Consider the following 17,125-nt stretch of genomic DNA (forward strand, 5'->3'; position numbering starts at 1 on the left):
GGAGCCGGGGCCTGCAGTGGAGCCGCAGCCCGGAGCAGCCGGAGCAGCAGCCGCAGCAGCCGTGGGAGCGGCGGGGCCCGGGAAGACTCAGCGCCGCCCGGACGGGGCCCCCCGCAAAGAGCCCGGGGAGACCCCCAGGGACGGGCCCGAGGCCCGGCGGGAGGTGGCGGAGGCGGCCGCCCGGCCCCGCTCAGGCCCAGGAGCCGCCGCGGCCTCCAGTGGCAGCCGGGCCCGGGCGAGAGGAGCCGGGGCCTGGGGAGGGGGAAGCCAGGGACCGCCCCCAGCCAGCCCGGGGTGACAGCCCCGTCCCCCGCCGCGGGAGAGACCCCACAACCCAGCCTGCGGAGAGGGCCTCATAGGCAGCTCCCTGATCCCCAGCCACGGGGCAGAGACCCCGATCCCCAGCCCCAAATATCTGCCAAGCGGCGGACACAGCCCACTGACCGGGCCGAGACCCCCTGCAGCCCCCTACCCATCCGGGGTGGAGCCACCCTCGGCTCCCCAGGACCTCGTCAGAGGGCGCAGAGACACCCTCCCCCATCCCTCCAGATCTAAAATAGACAAGGAGACGCCCCCTCCCCCATTTCTCCCAAGCCCAGCCAGACAGTCAGTGGGGAACCTCCAGGAGAGAGACCCCTTAGGTCCATCGGGGACAGAGCCGGCTCTCAAATACTTAGCCAGAAAGAAGCAAAGCCCCAAATAGTTACCCAGTAATTAATTAACACCCACTCAGTACCCAACAAGAAAGCAAGGCCCCAGGGAGAGACACCCCTCACCGACTGGCAGTGCCCACTGTAGGTAACAGAGTTCTAGGTACCAAGCTGGCAAGGGGCACTCCCCCCTGGAAGAGGAAATATCCCCGGACTTCCATAAAGAGACTGTCCTAAATATCCCACGTAAAGGGGGGGAGAAACACCTACCAGCCAGCCACCAGGAAAGAGAAAAGAGACTTCCCTGAAATATCCACAGAGTTAGCAAGAGGAACTCCCTCAGAGAAGGGGGAGATTTGCCTGCCCCAAAAGGGGACGTGAACCTACAGGGAAGAGAAAAGGGACCCCCAATTAGGGAGGGAAGGGGGAACTGATCTCCCATATAACCAGAGAGCCAGTGGGGAGAAGAAAACAGTATCTTCCAGGAGTGACACCCCTTAAATAGGTAGCTATTAAAGAAGAGAGAAAGGAGAAGATCCGTATCCTAGGATACCACCAGCAATTTAGGGGGCAGACAACCCCAAGCAGATCATTCTACCTCTCAGGGTCCTGATTTCATCCACAACCCCCTCCCTCTCAAAATCTGAAGAAGATCTTGGAATAGCTGGCAGCAATGCTCTGAGGATGGAGTCCAGGGGAGGAGTGTGAAGGGCAGCACCCCAAAAACCAGTGCCGGAGATAACTCCCCCCTCCCTACAGAAAATCTTCCAGACAGAGTGAGTGACCACATTACATCACCTCTCTTTTCCCCTCAGTTCTCCTTCTGTCTATTTCTCTCTATCCTTCTCACTTCCCATGTCTTTTTTCTTCTGTCTATAGCTCTCTCCATCTTCTCTCTGTCTTCCCATTTCTGAATTCTCCCCACCCTTCTTTCTCAGTGTGCCTTTCTCCATCTTTATTTCTGGAATTAATTGTCTCCTTTTATTCATTATAAAGAACCGGCCTGATTTTCTTTCCAGTGCATTGCTTTTTGGAGACCCTCGCCTCAGGGAATTGTATCCAAGTCCCTCTGGCTTTCCCCGTCAGTCATTAGTGTATTGACTTTATTGTGGACTCAGCCTTCATCATCACTGACATGGAATACATTTCTGTCATCCAGTGGGCAATACGGAGGATCGTGTTGATTTAAAAGACTGGGGAGAGGGAGGTTGAATCCTAGCATTGGTGCCCTAGGGGTGTGTATCATGCAGTGCTCATGAGGCTATGTGTGTGAATCTTGCTGCTAGTATCCTAGGGGTTGCAGAAACCCACTGTGCTTGGGACTGGGAGTTGTTTGAATATCAGTATTGGTACTCTCGGATATAGATCCACTGTACGCAGGGGCGCTTTGGGAATGAGTCCTGGCATTGGTGCCCTTTGGTGTGAATCCCATTGTACCCCGGGGCCTGGGGATGAAAATTTCAGGAGTAGTATTGGTGGAACCCACTTTCAAAACTAAGAGGATCCATTCCATTGCTACTGTCCTTCACATGTGACTCCTGCTCTATTTAGGGTCTGGGAATGTGAATCCTGATGCTTGTGTCGTGGGGTACAGGCCCTGCTGTCTTGTGAAAATGGGATCGTTAAATCCCACCCCAAGGGAGCCCTCTGACACTAGCACAGTGCTCCCTCTCCTTCCCAAGAAAACACAGTTGCCCTGGGTCATTCACTGGGAAATCAAGTCCAAAAGAGACATCACCTCAAAAGAGACTAATGCAGATTCCTTTAGCAGATCCAGCACCCCAAAGACAATCCCATATAAATCCCAGCCTGAGGTATCCCTTTCCCTGTTCAAGATACTGGCACAAGTTTATTCTCCTGAGACAGTTGCAAGGAAATCCAAGGCCAAAGGATCCCTTGCTCTGACAGATACCAACTCAGACTCCAGGAGGAAAATACATACTAACAGGGAAATCCAAGAATGAGGATCGAGAGGGATTCCTTGGTGTAACTGGACAGTAAGCTCACAGAAAGGAGTGTGAGGTCACCCCCAGATGACTCCCCACCTTTGCCATTGCATTTTGACCTCTCTGTGATTCTTAGCATGGCGCAGTGGATTTTACAAAGGGGGACTGAAACCATAATGTTTGTGTTCTGGGGGTACTATAAGATGCCCTCCCACTTGTTGCTCTCTAGTTTTGCAGTCCATCTGCTTTGAGTAGAATACGTTGTCTCGTGCAAGGAAGGCAATAAATGAGGCATTTTGGCCTTCGTACACTCAAAGGGATTTACTAACTCTTCCTGCTCTTGGGGTTAATTTACCTTCTTCTGCCCCAGCTCTTACCATAATGACTTGACATTTTTCTAGTGCCTTTGGTTCAGTCGGATGCCACAGCGCTTTACTGAATGTGTATGCCAGCCTTGGAAAATTCTTCTTGTTCACAGCAAGTAATATTTTGAAGGGTGTATAAAAGATTTGTATTTTAATTCTTGTCTGTCATCGTGATAAAGGATGAGTTTTTAGATTTTGTGGCTGAACTGGTAAATATGACAATTTTGCAAGGCGGAATTCTGTGTGGGGCCTGTGCGTAATTGTTTGTGATTTATTCATTAATTGCTGACAGAGTACTCAGTGCTGTTCTAGACACACAAATTAAGACAATCTCTGCCCTGAAAAGCTTGCAGTCTGAAAGACAGATATGCAGAAGCCAGGACATGCTGGTAAATCCAGGGGAGGGAGTAATTTGAGGGGTGTATGGTTTGCTGGGTTTTGTTGTTGATGCTACTTATTTACGTGAATTGGGCCAGGGATGCTCTTAACACTTAGTCCGGCCTTTGAGTGAAGGACACTGGACTAGATAACCTCTCAAGGTCCCTCCCAGTCCTATGATTCTACAGTTCTATGATTGTTAACCCAAAGCTGAAATGCTGCTGCCTCTGGGGTGGAATGATGCAGCCCCAAGGATGTTACATAAAGGTGTAAGGTGAGAGGGGAAGGGAAGAATATTATTTATCTCCATAAATGTGCAAGGTGTTCTACAGACAAGTAACAGGTCTATGTCCTTCGGAATTTAACCAAGACTTTCAAACCTGGGTGCCAGTCAGGCTTCTAAATCCATCTAAATAAGTGACCTGATTGTCGTAAGTGTCCATCAGCCCACAGTTGACATCAGTGAGAGCTGCTAGGTGCTCAGCAGTTTGAAAATGAGGCTACTTATTTAATTGCCTGAATATAGACTTAGAAGCCTAACTTCAGGCACTCGGGCTTGAAAGTCTCGTCTTTACAGTATGAGCAGTATAATCCTTTGAGGTGCTGAGTGTCCTCAATTTCCAAGGAAGTCAATGAGAGTTGAGGGTACACAGTACTTTTCGAGGTCAGGCCCTAAATAAGATTTCACATTAAATGAGGGAGATTAAAAGGGCATGGCAGGACAAAGGTTACCTAAATGAATGATAGCATATAACATTCGTCTCATCACATGTCTTGTTAGTTCCTTGGATTTTGTGTTAAAATCCATGGTTTTATGGACAATACCTGGGATCAGGATAAGGGGTCAGGCAATACCATATTGAACTGAAATAGCAGGGGCAATTTAAGGAAGCTGAATGTTAATACCCAATTTGGAATCTGGTTGCGACCCCTAATTCTTGTGGAAATTATTGAATTGAGGGAGGTGGGACACTTGTAAACTCAATTTTTTTGCTTTAAGAAATGTTACTGACCTTGAATGCTAGAGGCTGTTCCTTGGTTCTCTTTTTAACCCCAGGGGCCACAGCAATGCAGGCATCTTCGGTACACCACCCCCACCAATGGACCTCAGCCCTGGCCTTGTGTACCTGTGTTGGGGAGTTCAGTCTCCGTGACCTGTTCAGACCTTTGGCCTCCGCTGAGAATGTCAGCGGGGAGACCTATTAATGCCGTTTGTGACATGGGCATCTGTCCATGAAGAACTGGACTAAGACAAGTAATTCATTTCCCCAGTTCTCCCCAGCAATCATCAAATCCCCCTAACCTAGGGCCAGATTGTAATCATTACCTTACCAGCAGAGCCCTGTGAGTTCTACAGCTGCAGCATAGTGCTTCAGAATCTCAGCTTTCATTTTAAAATAAATTATATTTCTAGGCCTGATGATTTTGAAGATAACCTTGAAAACAGGAATCAAGTGTTTGAATCTGCAAAAGCTACTGATTCAGGCTCTAAGAAGTGTGAACTGCCCATTCGTCTCTATTGGATGTTAACCCAGAAATCTAAAGATAACCATTTAAATGTCAATAATCACTAACTGTTTCACTGCTGATTATTTAAGAGAAACATCCAGCTAATGTGCTCGTCCCATTCCCAAACTGCCTCCCACACCTCCCTACGTACCAATAGCCCCAACTGTTCCCTGTCCGGCTCTCAAAATCTTCAGCTTGCACTATGAAAATGTCTATGATACAGTTATGCACTGTAAGTACAAAAATCTGTGGCATATTAAAAAAGTGAAAATGTGGAGACAGTTTAAAATAAATTGCATTTAATGTACAAATGAATAACACAGGGGAGACTGTACTGAATACACTATTCATTTTCATACTTAACTCATTTTAAAATGGAGGTTTTAAAATGTAAATGAAGCTGGTGCAGAATATCCAGAAGGGCTCAATCCAGAGACCTTGTAGCAGAGTTCAGGACCATCTTCTTAAGGAATTCTTGGGGCTTTATTGAAATGTGAAAGGCTTATTTTCCATTGCCCCATCACAACATGGGGCCTGATTGGGATTGGTGCCCTAGAGGTGAAAGACTCAGTATCCTATTGCTGCTGCTAGTTATCTGTTTTCCTCTGCTGATTCTCACTCCATGTCAGCACTCTCCTCAAATCCCTTCAGTGGCTTCCTATCTGTTATTGCATCAAATTTAAGTTCTGCTTCTGCACCTTTAAGGCCCTGCACATTTTCACCCCACCTACATCTCTGCTCTGATTTCCTCTTACTCTCCTGCACTCCTCCCAGTTCTCTCTTTACTGATCTCTGCATCTCTTTTTTCCACTCTTCTTTGGGCCTTCTATCCTGCTGCTCTGTATGCCTAGGACACTCTCCCTGTCCTCATATGCCAAGCATCCTCCATCTCCTCCTTAAAACCCATTTCTTCCAGGAATCTTTCCTAGCTGCACTGCACTGCACTGGGCCCCTCATCAGTGGTCTTCCACACTGGTGTTGTGACTCTGTCTTGGCTTTGCCTTTGTTAGATCATATGCTTATGGGGGCAGGGACTTTGTTTTATTTTGGGTTATGTCAAATACCACGTCCATTAATGCAGATGTATAATGAATAATCATTCTGATTCTGCTGAATTATCCAGTCCTACCAGCATGGGATAGTAGTGCTTTAGAGGGGAAAGGCGCCATAATCTCTCTGACTCATCCAGTCTCCCACCCTTCCTGTTTAACTGCCCCTCCACGTGTGGCTTGGCTGTAGCTGGTGATCTAGCATTAAAAACCAAACAGAGATGAAATAATCTGCCTAAAAATCTCTTCTAGGTCTCTTGACCTCCAAATCACTCCCTAGAAAAGATAAGCCTAGTGTATAGAGCACTGGACTGCAACTCAGGAGATCTGGATTCTCTTCTAAGCTTTGCCACTGTGGGGACCTTGGGCAAATCACTTCCCCTTTCTGTGCCTCAGTTTCTCCACCAGTAAAATGTGAGGAATGAAATGAATTGATCCTTTATAAAACACTTTGAAACACTTTGAAATGTAAGGATGAAATGTGCTTTCTAAGAGCTAGGGGGTATTATTATTCCAGATCTATCTAAGGTAATGAATATGAGAAAAAACCTTGTGAAATTAAACAAAAAGCCTTTCAGACCTTCCTTATGCATCATGAAGGAGCAAATAGAGGGCATGGACTCAGTTTTTTTCCTTTGCAGGTCATCTGTAAGCTGAAAGGCCCCATAGCCTGTCTGTAGTTTTAAGTTGTTTAAGTTGTTTTAAACTAAAGTAAACTAAAACTAAACTAGTTTTAAGTAGTTTAAATATGTTTTAAATTGACTTAAGCAAAGATATTCTGGGTCTCCTGAAACCTATCTCCTTAACATCTCCAGTCACCTTTTCTTGGCCAAGTCTTAAGGGTCTCTATTCCTCCTCTTGTCCTCTCTTGACTTTTGTGTGTCTGTCCTCTCCTGGTTCCCCTCCTAATTGCTCTGGTCATTCGTTCAGTGTCTTTTTCACTAGGCTGACCTCTTCCCTTCTCCCCTTTTCCATAAGGATACCGCAGGGCTCCATCCTTGGCTCACTCCTCCTCTCTTCTGTACACACTCTTTTAGTGATCTCATCTATTCAGTTGGCTTCACTACCATCTTTATGCCAGTGACTTGCAAATCTACCTCTCCACTCCTGACCAGTCTTCCTCCATCCAGTCGTACATCTTAACTTGTCTCTTGGACATCTTCCCTTGGATGACTCAGTACCAACTCAGCATGGCCAAAACGGAACTTTGAACTTCCTTCTGAAACCATCCCCATTGTCTCTCCACCCCCCCCCCCACCCCGTCCCTTTTTTACAACACCGCCACACTTCTATCACCCAGACTCACAATCTGTGTATCCTTTCTGACCACTCCCATTCTTGCCCCACAAATGTAGGTTGTGTCCATATCCTGCTGTTTCTTCCTCCTTAACCTAAGATCATCCATTTCTCTCTATCCACACAGCTAAAATTCCTGTCCAGGCCCTCTTCATCTCCCATCTTGACTGTTGCAACCACTTCCTCACTGGCCTCCTTGAAACAACATCAGGCCCTGCAGAACACAGCTGTTAAAATCATCTCCCTGGCTTGTTGTTCTCGCCATATCATCCTCCTCTTCAAATCCATCTGTTGGCTCCCCATTGTCCACCCCATCACGTTCAAGCTTCTTGTCCTCACTTACTGCCCTTCGCAATTCTGTGTCTCCCTTCTTATCTGCTCTTATCTTCTATTGCGTCGATGCCAACATAAGAATGGCCATATTGGGTCAGATCAGTGGTTCATCTAGCCCTGTCTTCCGACAGTGGCCAATGCCAGGTACTTCAGAGGGAAAGAAGAGAACAGGCAATCATCGAGTGATCCGTCTCCTGTTGCCCATTCCCAGCTTCTGGCAAGCAGAGGCTAGAGACACTTCAGAGCATGGTTTTGCATCACTGCCCATCTTAGCTAATAGCCATTGACAGAGCTATCCTCCACAAACTTATCTAGTTCTGTTTTGAACCCTGTTATAGGCTTGGCCTTCACAACATTCTTTAGCAAGGACTTCCACAGATTGACTGTGCATTGTGTGAAGAAATACTTCCTTTTGTTTGTTTTAAACCTGCTACCTATTAATTTCATTTGGTGGCTCCTAGTTCTTGTGTTATGAGAAGGAGTAAATGACACTTCCTTATTTACTTTCTCCACACCAGTCATGATTTTATAGACCTCTATCATATCCCCCCCTTAATCGTCTCTTTTCCAAGCTGAAAAGTCACAGTTTTATTAATCTCTCCTCATATGGACGATGTTCCATATCCCTAATCATTTTTGCTGCCCTTTTCTGTACCTTTTCCAAATCCAGTATATCTTTTTTGAGATAGGGCAACCAGAACTACATGCAGTATTCAAGCTGTGGGTGTACCATGGATTTATATAGAAGCAATATGATATTTTCTGTCTTATTATCTGTCCCTTTCCTAAAGATTCCCTACATTCTGTTAGCTTTTTTGACTGCTGCTGCACATTGAATGGATGTTTTTCAGAGAACTATCCATAATGACACCGAGATCTGTTTCTTGAGTGGTTACAGCTAATTTAGACCGTATCATTTTATATGTATAATTGGGATTATGTTTTCCAATGTGCATTACTTTGCATTTATCAACATTGAATTTCATCTGCCATTTTGTTGCCCAGTCACGCAGTTTTGTGCGATCCCTTTGTAACTCTTTGCAGTCTGCTTTGGACTTAACTATATTGAATAGCTTTATATCATCTGCAAATTTTGCCACTTCACTGTTTACCACTTTTTCTAGATCATTTATGAATATGTTGAACAGTATTGGTCCCAGTACAGACCCCTGGAGAAACACCACTATTTACCCCTCTCCATTCTGAAAACTGACCATTTATTCCTACTCTTTGTTTCCTATCTTTTAACCAGTTCTTGATCCATGAGAGGACCTTCCCTCTTATCCCATGACTGGTTACTTTGCTTGAGAGCCTTTGGTGAGTGACCTTGTGAAAGGCTTTCTGAAAATCTAAGTACACTATATCCACTGGATCCCCTTTGTCCACATGCTTGTTGACCCCCCTCAAAGAATTCTAGTAGAGGCATGATTTCCCTTTAAAAAAACCATGTTGATGTTTCCCCAACAAAACCTGTTCATCTACATGTCTGATAATTCTGTTCTTTACTATAGTTTCAACCAATTTGCCAGGTACTGAAATTAGGCTTACCAGCCTGTAATTGCCAGGATCGCCTATGGAGCTTTTTTTAAAAATTGGCATCACATTAGCTATCCTCCAGTCATCTGGTATAGAAGCTGATTTAAATGATAGGTTACATACTACATGACCAATATCACCACCTGTTTGTTCTCTTCTTCCAGAAACATTCCATGTACTTACTTCCACACCATACTTGTGGAATGCCTTCCCTAGTCTAGCCAGTCCATAAAGCCGTTACCTTATCCTCCTTCAAATCCCTCCTCAGCTCATTTCTACCATGATACCTACAGGAAACTGCCAACCTGTAATGGCCAAGCAGGGCCCAGTGAGGATCATATATTTATGTATTTATATATTTTAAAATTATTCACAAAGTTCAGATTATCAGTTTATTACCCTCATCCTCCCTCCCTGTTTCCCTTATAGAGGAGGAGGATAAAAAAGAAGAGACTGGAGAAGTAGAGACACCCTGCCACCCCACCCCCCAAAGCAACCAGGAAGATGAGGGACCCTGTGACAGTGGTCAGGAGGCTCTGTGGGGTGGGGAAGAGAGAAAAGGCTCCTTCCAGCATCTAGAGGGGACTTGAAGGGGGATTTAAGATCTTATCAGACAGCTACTATTGAGAAGATGGTATGAAAAATGTATCCCCTTAGGAGTCCAAAACTTCAGGATGCAGAATTCCCATTAGAGATTCTAGCTTTCCAGCCATAGAGAGTTGTTAAGAGGTGTAGGCTTTCCACTAGAACATTGCTTCTTGGCCTTGCTGTTGGCCATCCTCCTCGTAGGTTTCATATAAACTTTTGGCTAGGAAGTCTGGCTAATGGGTGTTGGGTGTTATGCCTCCCAAAATCCAATTTGTCAAATATGCTTCTTTTAATTAATTAGAGTGACTTTACCTGGATCATACTAAAAAGACAGAGAGTCCTTATTTACAATCTAGCATCCCTTCATTCCTACATTCAGTCTCCAACTTCAGCTCCAGCGCATCTGCTTCCAAACTCCTTGGGCAACCACATGCAGTGAACACATTCCACAATGTCTAAGTAATCTTAGCAGTAGAAGTGTTTGTCATATGTCCTTCTGTCCATCTAGAAGTCCATTTGCTTATTATGTGCAAAATGAACATGGAATCTTTGCCAAGTCTTAGGCTATGTCTACGCTACCACTTAGGTCGGTCTAATTTATGTCACTCAGGCTTTCCCCCTGAGTGACATAAGTTACACCAACCTAAGCACCAGTGTGGACAGTGCTGTCAGGGGGAGAGCTTTTGCCCCTGACATAGGTACTGCCATTCATGTGGGATGAATTAAGTTGCTGGGAGAGCTCTCTCCTGTCAGCTTTGAGCGGCTGGCCTAGAGCACTTACAGTGGCGCAGCTGCACCACTATACACGCTCTCATATAGCCGGAGTAACCAACTTCTATGGACGGTGTGGAACGGTTTGTGACTTGTGTTGGTGACTACTTCAGAGTTCACATTGACTAATCGCTTTCAGTGTTTTGTTCAAAGCCTGGCCACCAAAATCAACTTCTAGTCAGATTTTCATTTTCACTATGCCGGGGTGAAGTTCACGTAACTCAGCCAGGCTCCTACTGTGTAAGCCTTGTATTACTGTTGTTGTACCCCTTAGTGATCAGTCATTTTTCCCTGACAAATCTATGTTTGTTACAAGAATTAGAACTAAATTTCTCCTATATGACCTGTCCTGCAGAAAGAGTATATTACATTATTTTAACCCAATAGGTCTTTTCATTTCTGTGGCTATCTTTTTTTGCACTAATGGGAAGATCTTCTGTGTGGGTGATTCTGAACAGTGATCCACTTCTGGTTCTGTCTCTAATTTCAGAGGCAATATGGATAGTGTATCAGTGTTAGCATGTGCTGTACTGAAGATTTGCACTTGATATTATACTGATATGCAACTAAGATTAAAACCCATCTCTGCATCCTGGATGCTTCTAACCCTAGAATACCTTCTTTTGGAATTACTTTTCCTATCAGAGGTTTGTAATTGGTTTCCAAAGTAAATTTCATTCCAAATAAGTACTCATAAAATTGAGTTACTTCAAAAATAATACCAAATGCCTCTTCCTCAGTATAAAAGTAATTGTTCTGTTAATGTTCTTGAAGCAAATGAGGTAAATTTCTCTTGCTCATCTTTGCAACTGTGTGAAATTACAGCTTCTACCTCTACTGGTGAAGAATCACTTAGTAATAGTGAGGAAAGCTCTAGATTAAAATGTACCAGCACGGTAGAACTCCTCAATGTGCATCTCCAAAAGCCTTATTTTGTCTTTTGCTCCAAACCATTTTACATTTTTTTCTGTAACAGTGAAAACATTAGGCTTATTGTATATATATTTGGGATAAATCTTTTATAGTAGTTTTAACAAAGTTAAAAATGACCTCAGCTGTTAAGCATTTTTAGGTAGAGCCATGTTCTCAGTAGCATTTGTTTTTTCTTGTAAGGGTTGTGTTGTCTTCCCCTGCACCTGTGCTGGGCCATAAATAAGCAACTTGGTTATTTTTCTTAACTTTAAGACCACATTTTTTGCCAAGTTTTCAGAATCCCTTCAGCGTTTCTCAAGTGTTCCTCTACATTTCTACCATATGTCTAAATAGCTGACAAGAAAATAAAAACCTTGGTGAATTTGATCTATTTTTTTTTTTTTTTTTTTTTTAAATCTGGCAGGTCACTGTCTACACTGAATGGTAGCCTTTTGTGCCTATACAGCCTTTTATATGTCTCCATAGTAAGGATATTTTAGAATCTGGCTCTAACATGACCTCTTGATATGTCTGAGGCAAGTCAAGCTTTGTAAACTTTACCCTTCTTGACAGTTTAGCACGTAAATCCTGTGGTTTTGGAATTGGATTCTGATCTGCTTGCAACCTGGGGCTTATGATGACTTTATAGTCCCCACAAATCCTCACACTTCATCAGTTTCAGGAACACACACAGCCATTCACCAAATTCAGCAGATGAAATTATTCCCTGCTCCTGCAGTTCTTCTAATTGCCTTTCTGCGGGTTCTCACAAAATATAAGGCACCAGATGAGCCTTAAGAAATGTTGGTTTGGCCTTTTAAAAATACATTCTGTTATGCCTTTCACTAACCCCGTGACTGTACCAAAAATAGATTTTTCTTTTTCTTTCGCCACCAGACCTAACTAGTAGTATACTTTATGTTCTTGAGCCAGTTTGTGCCAATTAGAGAAGGTCTGTATCCTAATATAACAACAATAGTAACAGCAAACAAGTACCCCAGTAGTTTACATTTATTTGCAGACATCCTAAAACTTTGATTGTCCCTTGATTATAGCTTTAAAGTGCTGTGTTAGTTTCTCTTAATGTAACATTAGCAAATTTCCCATTCAAAAAATCAAAACTACTGCATTACTTTTATCCATCTGCATGAACACAGAATAAAACATTTGAATCCCTTCAATCTTGCACTACAAACAGCTCCAAGTAGCCATCTTGTTATGGACAGGCTCAGAGTTTGTAACAGGCTCCTCTGTATTTGCTAGTTGGTGTACTTCATGCTTGTAGATGACAATAACTTCCTTTTGTTGAATTCCTTTCTCCTCTGTAGTTTATGGGCAGCACAAGCTACATGTCCTCTGTAACCACATCTCCAGCACTTCAGCTTGTTGGAAAAAATATTACTCTGCTTGCTGGGTTATTCCTAAACAATGGAACCACCGACTCCTGGGTACAGTGATTCCTGACAACTCCTTGCCCTGTGGGCTGGGCTTTCCTTTTTCCATGTGGCATGTAGACAGAAGTGCACTCTCAAACTGCAGTGCTTTCTTTTGGCTGACTCAGATACCAGTAGCGTGACCACCACTCCTTCCAAGTTAAGTTTCATTTGTGAACAATACCCAGCAGCCTCTCTCTTCATTTTGGATTTCTAGTTCCAGAAACAAAGCAATTTCCCAAGTCTCACAGATAGTTACCAATATGGCAGGTTATAGATGGTGATTTGAGACTAGCCAGGAAATCAGATATGCTTTTTCCTTTCTGGTTTCTTAAGTGAAATGTATCTCTCTCAGTGAGGAAGTTTGTTTGGGGTAGATAACATTTTAAAGCACTTCATTCTAGTCTCCCTCATTCGTATCTCCTCCTGGTTCTTGAGGGAAAACAAAAATCTCTCGAAACTGCAAATGTTTCTCTCTCGCAGACAAACTTTAAAAAATTGACTCCCCCACGTTATTCCCTTCAGTGTTGTTGGTATAAAAAATATTGCACAACCTTTGCACATAAACTTCAAAATCCTCGTTTCTTTCATCGGAGTAGAAACTATCCGTGTTTCCATACATGGCCAGTTTTATCTTTTCTTTTTCTTCCTTTCTTTGTCTAGACTTCCTCCTTCACCGCTGTCACTCTGATCATCTTGCTTTTTCAAAGATAAGGTGACCCTGGCATTGTCAACAGTGATTTTCTCCCAAAAGCCGACTGTACCTTTTTACTGCCTGAGCCAAAACTTTTCAAACCAGGGAGCCTAAAGTTATGCTTCTATATCTATATTTTAGGCACCTAAGTAGAAGTGGCCTGATTTTCAGAGATGCTGTGCAACCTTAGCTCCAATTGATTTCAGTATGAGCTGCAGTGCTCAGTACCTGTAAAAATCAGGTCACTTCCATTTAGGTGCCTAAAGTATAGATTTAGCAGCCTAACTTTAGGCTCCTAGGATTGAGTATTTTGGCCACTGATTTTCAGGGGATCAAAATGAAAACTAAAGTATGTAATTTAGTACAGTTTTGGGGTCCTTTAAAAGCTACAGCCAGCCTCATTTCATTCATAGGTTTCAGAGTGTTAGTAGCAGCCGTGTTAGTCTGTATTCGCAAAAGGAAAAGGAGTACTTCGCTCCAGCTGCACCTGATTCTAAACTGACAAATCTTTTGAGCCCTGCCTCAAAGAGTATTCCAGACTATAAAGGGGCAGTAACCGCACATTTGCACAGTTCTTAAAGCTACATACACCACCTCTAATAAGTTTTTCAGCCCTGCCGTGTGAAGTTAGCAGTGGTGCAGGGAGGGGCATGACTGACTGAGTGGAAGAACTTTGCAAATTAGCGGGACAGGCAAAATAATAATGTCTTCTGCCAGCTAGTCAGTGGCATGTACAGTACAGGGAACCTGAGATGGGGGAGGCCAGCTTCCATTTTCAGCCTCAGGTCGAACATGCTGGTCAGTCACCGCACCCAGGATGTTTATTACTGCTCACTGAACAAGCTGCTGATTTGTCTTGGGTGAATTTGTGGTTCTTCAATGCCAACTGATTGTAGGATTTTTCTTAGTCATTTTCTCTCTGTCTGAACCACGCAAACCACTGTTTGCTTAAGTACAGATTTGGATGAGTGCTCTCGAAGTGAAAGGCTCTAGTCCCCATCTCTCTGACTCTTCCTGAGCTGGGGTTATGTTGGAACTAGTGCCCGAGCGGTGAAAGACTCTATCCCGTTTTCAATCCTGTCTGATATTATGATTGTACATCTTCACATCACCTATAGGCATAAATGTAAATAGTGTTAGTGTAGGTATTTGACTGACTGTAAAATGGATGTGTACAGTGAATTCTAGCTGGCTAGATAATTTAGTAAGGCCTACAAAAACACATTGATTTGGGTTCATCCTGTTCATTCTGTGGTAGCAGGTTTGTCTGTAGTCGAGAGAGAGAGAATAAGAGAGGTGGTAGAGGGAACATTTGCCAGACAGTACAAAGGCCTGACTGGGTAGTGGAAGTTGAAAGAACCATGAGTGGTGGTGGTGGTCTGGTTTACCCTGTGATGTCAGATGTTACATGGTCTGCAGTGTCCAGCTGGTTCACTCTTTGGATAGGAGACATCTAAGGAAAACCCAGTGTGCTGCCAAAGTAGAGTGAGTGCACTCTTCCTTACAAGTCAGCAGTGACTTAATAGTACAGATTGATTCTAGAGCAGGGGCAGGAAAACTCCGGCCCGCGGGCCACATCCGGCGCATCAGACCATTTAATCCGTCCCTCATCTCCTGCTGGGGAGTGGGGTCGGGGTTTGCCCTGCTCCAGCGCTCCAGCGAGGGAGCAGGGTTGGGGGCTTGCCCCGCTCACACGGCTCCCAGGAAGCAGCCGGCATGACTCCCCTCCGGCTCCTACATAGTACACAGAGGCACGGCTAGGTGGCTCTGCACTCTGCCCCGTCCGCAGGCGTTGCCCCTGCAGCTCCCATTGGCTGGGAGCCGCCGCCAATGGGAGCTGCGGGGGCGGCGCGTGTGGACGGGGCGGTGCGCAGAGCCACCTGGCTACGCCTCAGAGCCGGAGGGAGGACATGCTTCTGGGAACTGCTTGCGGTAAGCACCGCCTGGAGCCTGCACCCCTGAGCCTCCCTCCTCGACCCAATCCCCTGCCACAGCCCTGATCTCCCTCTCGCCCTCCCAACCCCTAGATCCTAGTGCAGAGCCCCCTCTTGTACCCCAAACCACTCATCCCCGGCCCCACCTCAGAGCCTGCACCCCCAGCCCGAGCCCTCACACCTCTCCCCCATATCCCAGCCGGAGCCCTCACCCCCTTCCGCACCCCTACCCCCAATTTCGTAAGCATTCATGGCCTACCATACAATTTCCATACCCCGTTGTGGCCCTCAGGCCAAAAAGTTTGCCCACCCCTGTTCTATAGTTACCATGCTGCTGGAGTTACGCCGTATTTGGGGTCGGGAAGGAATTTACCTCCAGGGCAGATTGGAAGAGGCCCTGGAGGTTTTTCACCTTCCTCTGTAGCATGGGGCACTGGTCACTTGCTGGAGGATTCTCTGCTCCTTGAAGTCTTTAAACTACGATTTGACGACTTCAATAGCACAGATATAAGTGTGAGGTTTTTTTGTAGGAGTGGTGGGTGAAATTCTGTGGCCTGCATTGTGCAGGAGGTCAGACTAGATGATCATAATGGTCCCGTCTGACCTAAATATCTATGAATCTATTAAGATAAATCATATAACTGAGAGCCTGACCAGCCTTTCTGCTCATGGTCATTAAATATCCAATAGCACCTCTCATAAGAGACAGAACAATAAATCCAAAATTGTGGCCAAACTTTGCCTTTGGAAATTATACTCTTTCCCCAAAATTTTCCATCCAGTTTCTATTGGATACAGGATTCTTCTTCACTTCCCATCCTAAACTGTTATTTAGTGTGGCTGGGTACTCTTAAAACAGTTGCTGTGTTTCACCCCAGAGACAGCTGTGTTTAGGCAGTGGGTGATCCATGTGTATGTATAAATTCAAAACTTGCATTAATTATGGAGATGCATTAGTGACTCCTAAATTAAGCTTGATAAAAGTCCTGTGAAAACTGTAACTTTTGCATTTGCTGAATTTCGGATGTTTCAAATTTGAATCTTAAAGTAGCATAACATTGAAAAAGAGAGAGAATTTTTTAGCTCTGTTTTTATTTTACTTCATAATTCCAGGGTTGCATAGTTAAAATCTTACACAAATATTCATTTCCACAATGAAATAGCAGCATGAAATCACAGCTCCATATTAGTTTTGTTATTCTATAGTCCTGTACATATTAAATGACTGAAGTTTTGTAATGCACACTTTCAAAATGGAATATTTAGTTGCTGTTTATTTTGTATTTCTTTTCTCCCAAGTTGGCCTTGAGATGAGTCCTTAATGAGGCCAGACTATGTGGAAAGTTGCATGGTATTGAAGTTCTGCTGTTTTTAAGTTATATAGACACTAAGAACATTTTTTGTTTGTTTGCATGGTTTTTTACACTGGGAAAATTTATAGTTATTTCACCCTTGTATAATTCCAAAAAAGGGTGGATGGATTCTGATCAAGCTTTAAAAAAAAAAAAAAAATCTTTGGGATGAGACCAGTTTCAGCCTTCAGCCTGAAAGGAGATATTTTCAATAAGTTATGTGCAGCTGAAAATGGGCTTGCAATGGAAGGCTTGATGCAGCCGTACCTGTCAAGATTGCTGTATTACTCTAGCTCAGGGGAGGGCAAACTACAGCCTGCGGGCCGGATCCGGCCCTTCAGGGCTTTCCATCCGGCCCGGAAATTGCCAGCCCAGTGGC

General features: G+C 44.4%; 1 protein-coding gene across 3 annotated transcripts in view; it reads left to right on the plus strand.

The window, feature by feature from the left end:
• The first annotated feature begins 284 nt into the window (after positions 1 to 284).
• Positions 285 to 17,125, plus strand: part of FOXJ2 (forkhead box J2) — a 34,169-nt gene continuing 17,328 nt past the window's right edge. For 2 of the 3 annotated variants that reach the window (XM_074935330.1, XM_074935340.1), the window contains exon 1: positions 289 to 1,426. The gene's annotated coding sequence lies outside the window, so the exon portion shown is untranslated. Of the gene's footprint in view, positions 1,427 to 17,125 lie in introns of all 3 variants that reach the window. The other variant, XM_074935349.1, reaches the window with a different exon arrangement.

This window comes from Natator depressus, chromosome 1, assembly GCF_965152275.1.
Source record: "Natator depressus isolate rNatDep1 chromosome 1, rNatDep2.hap1, whole genome shotgun sequence".
Lineage (NCBI taxonomy): Eukaryota > Metazoa > Chordata > Testudines > Cheloniidae > Natator > Natator depressus.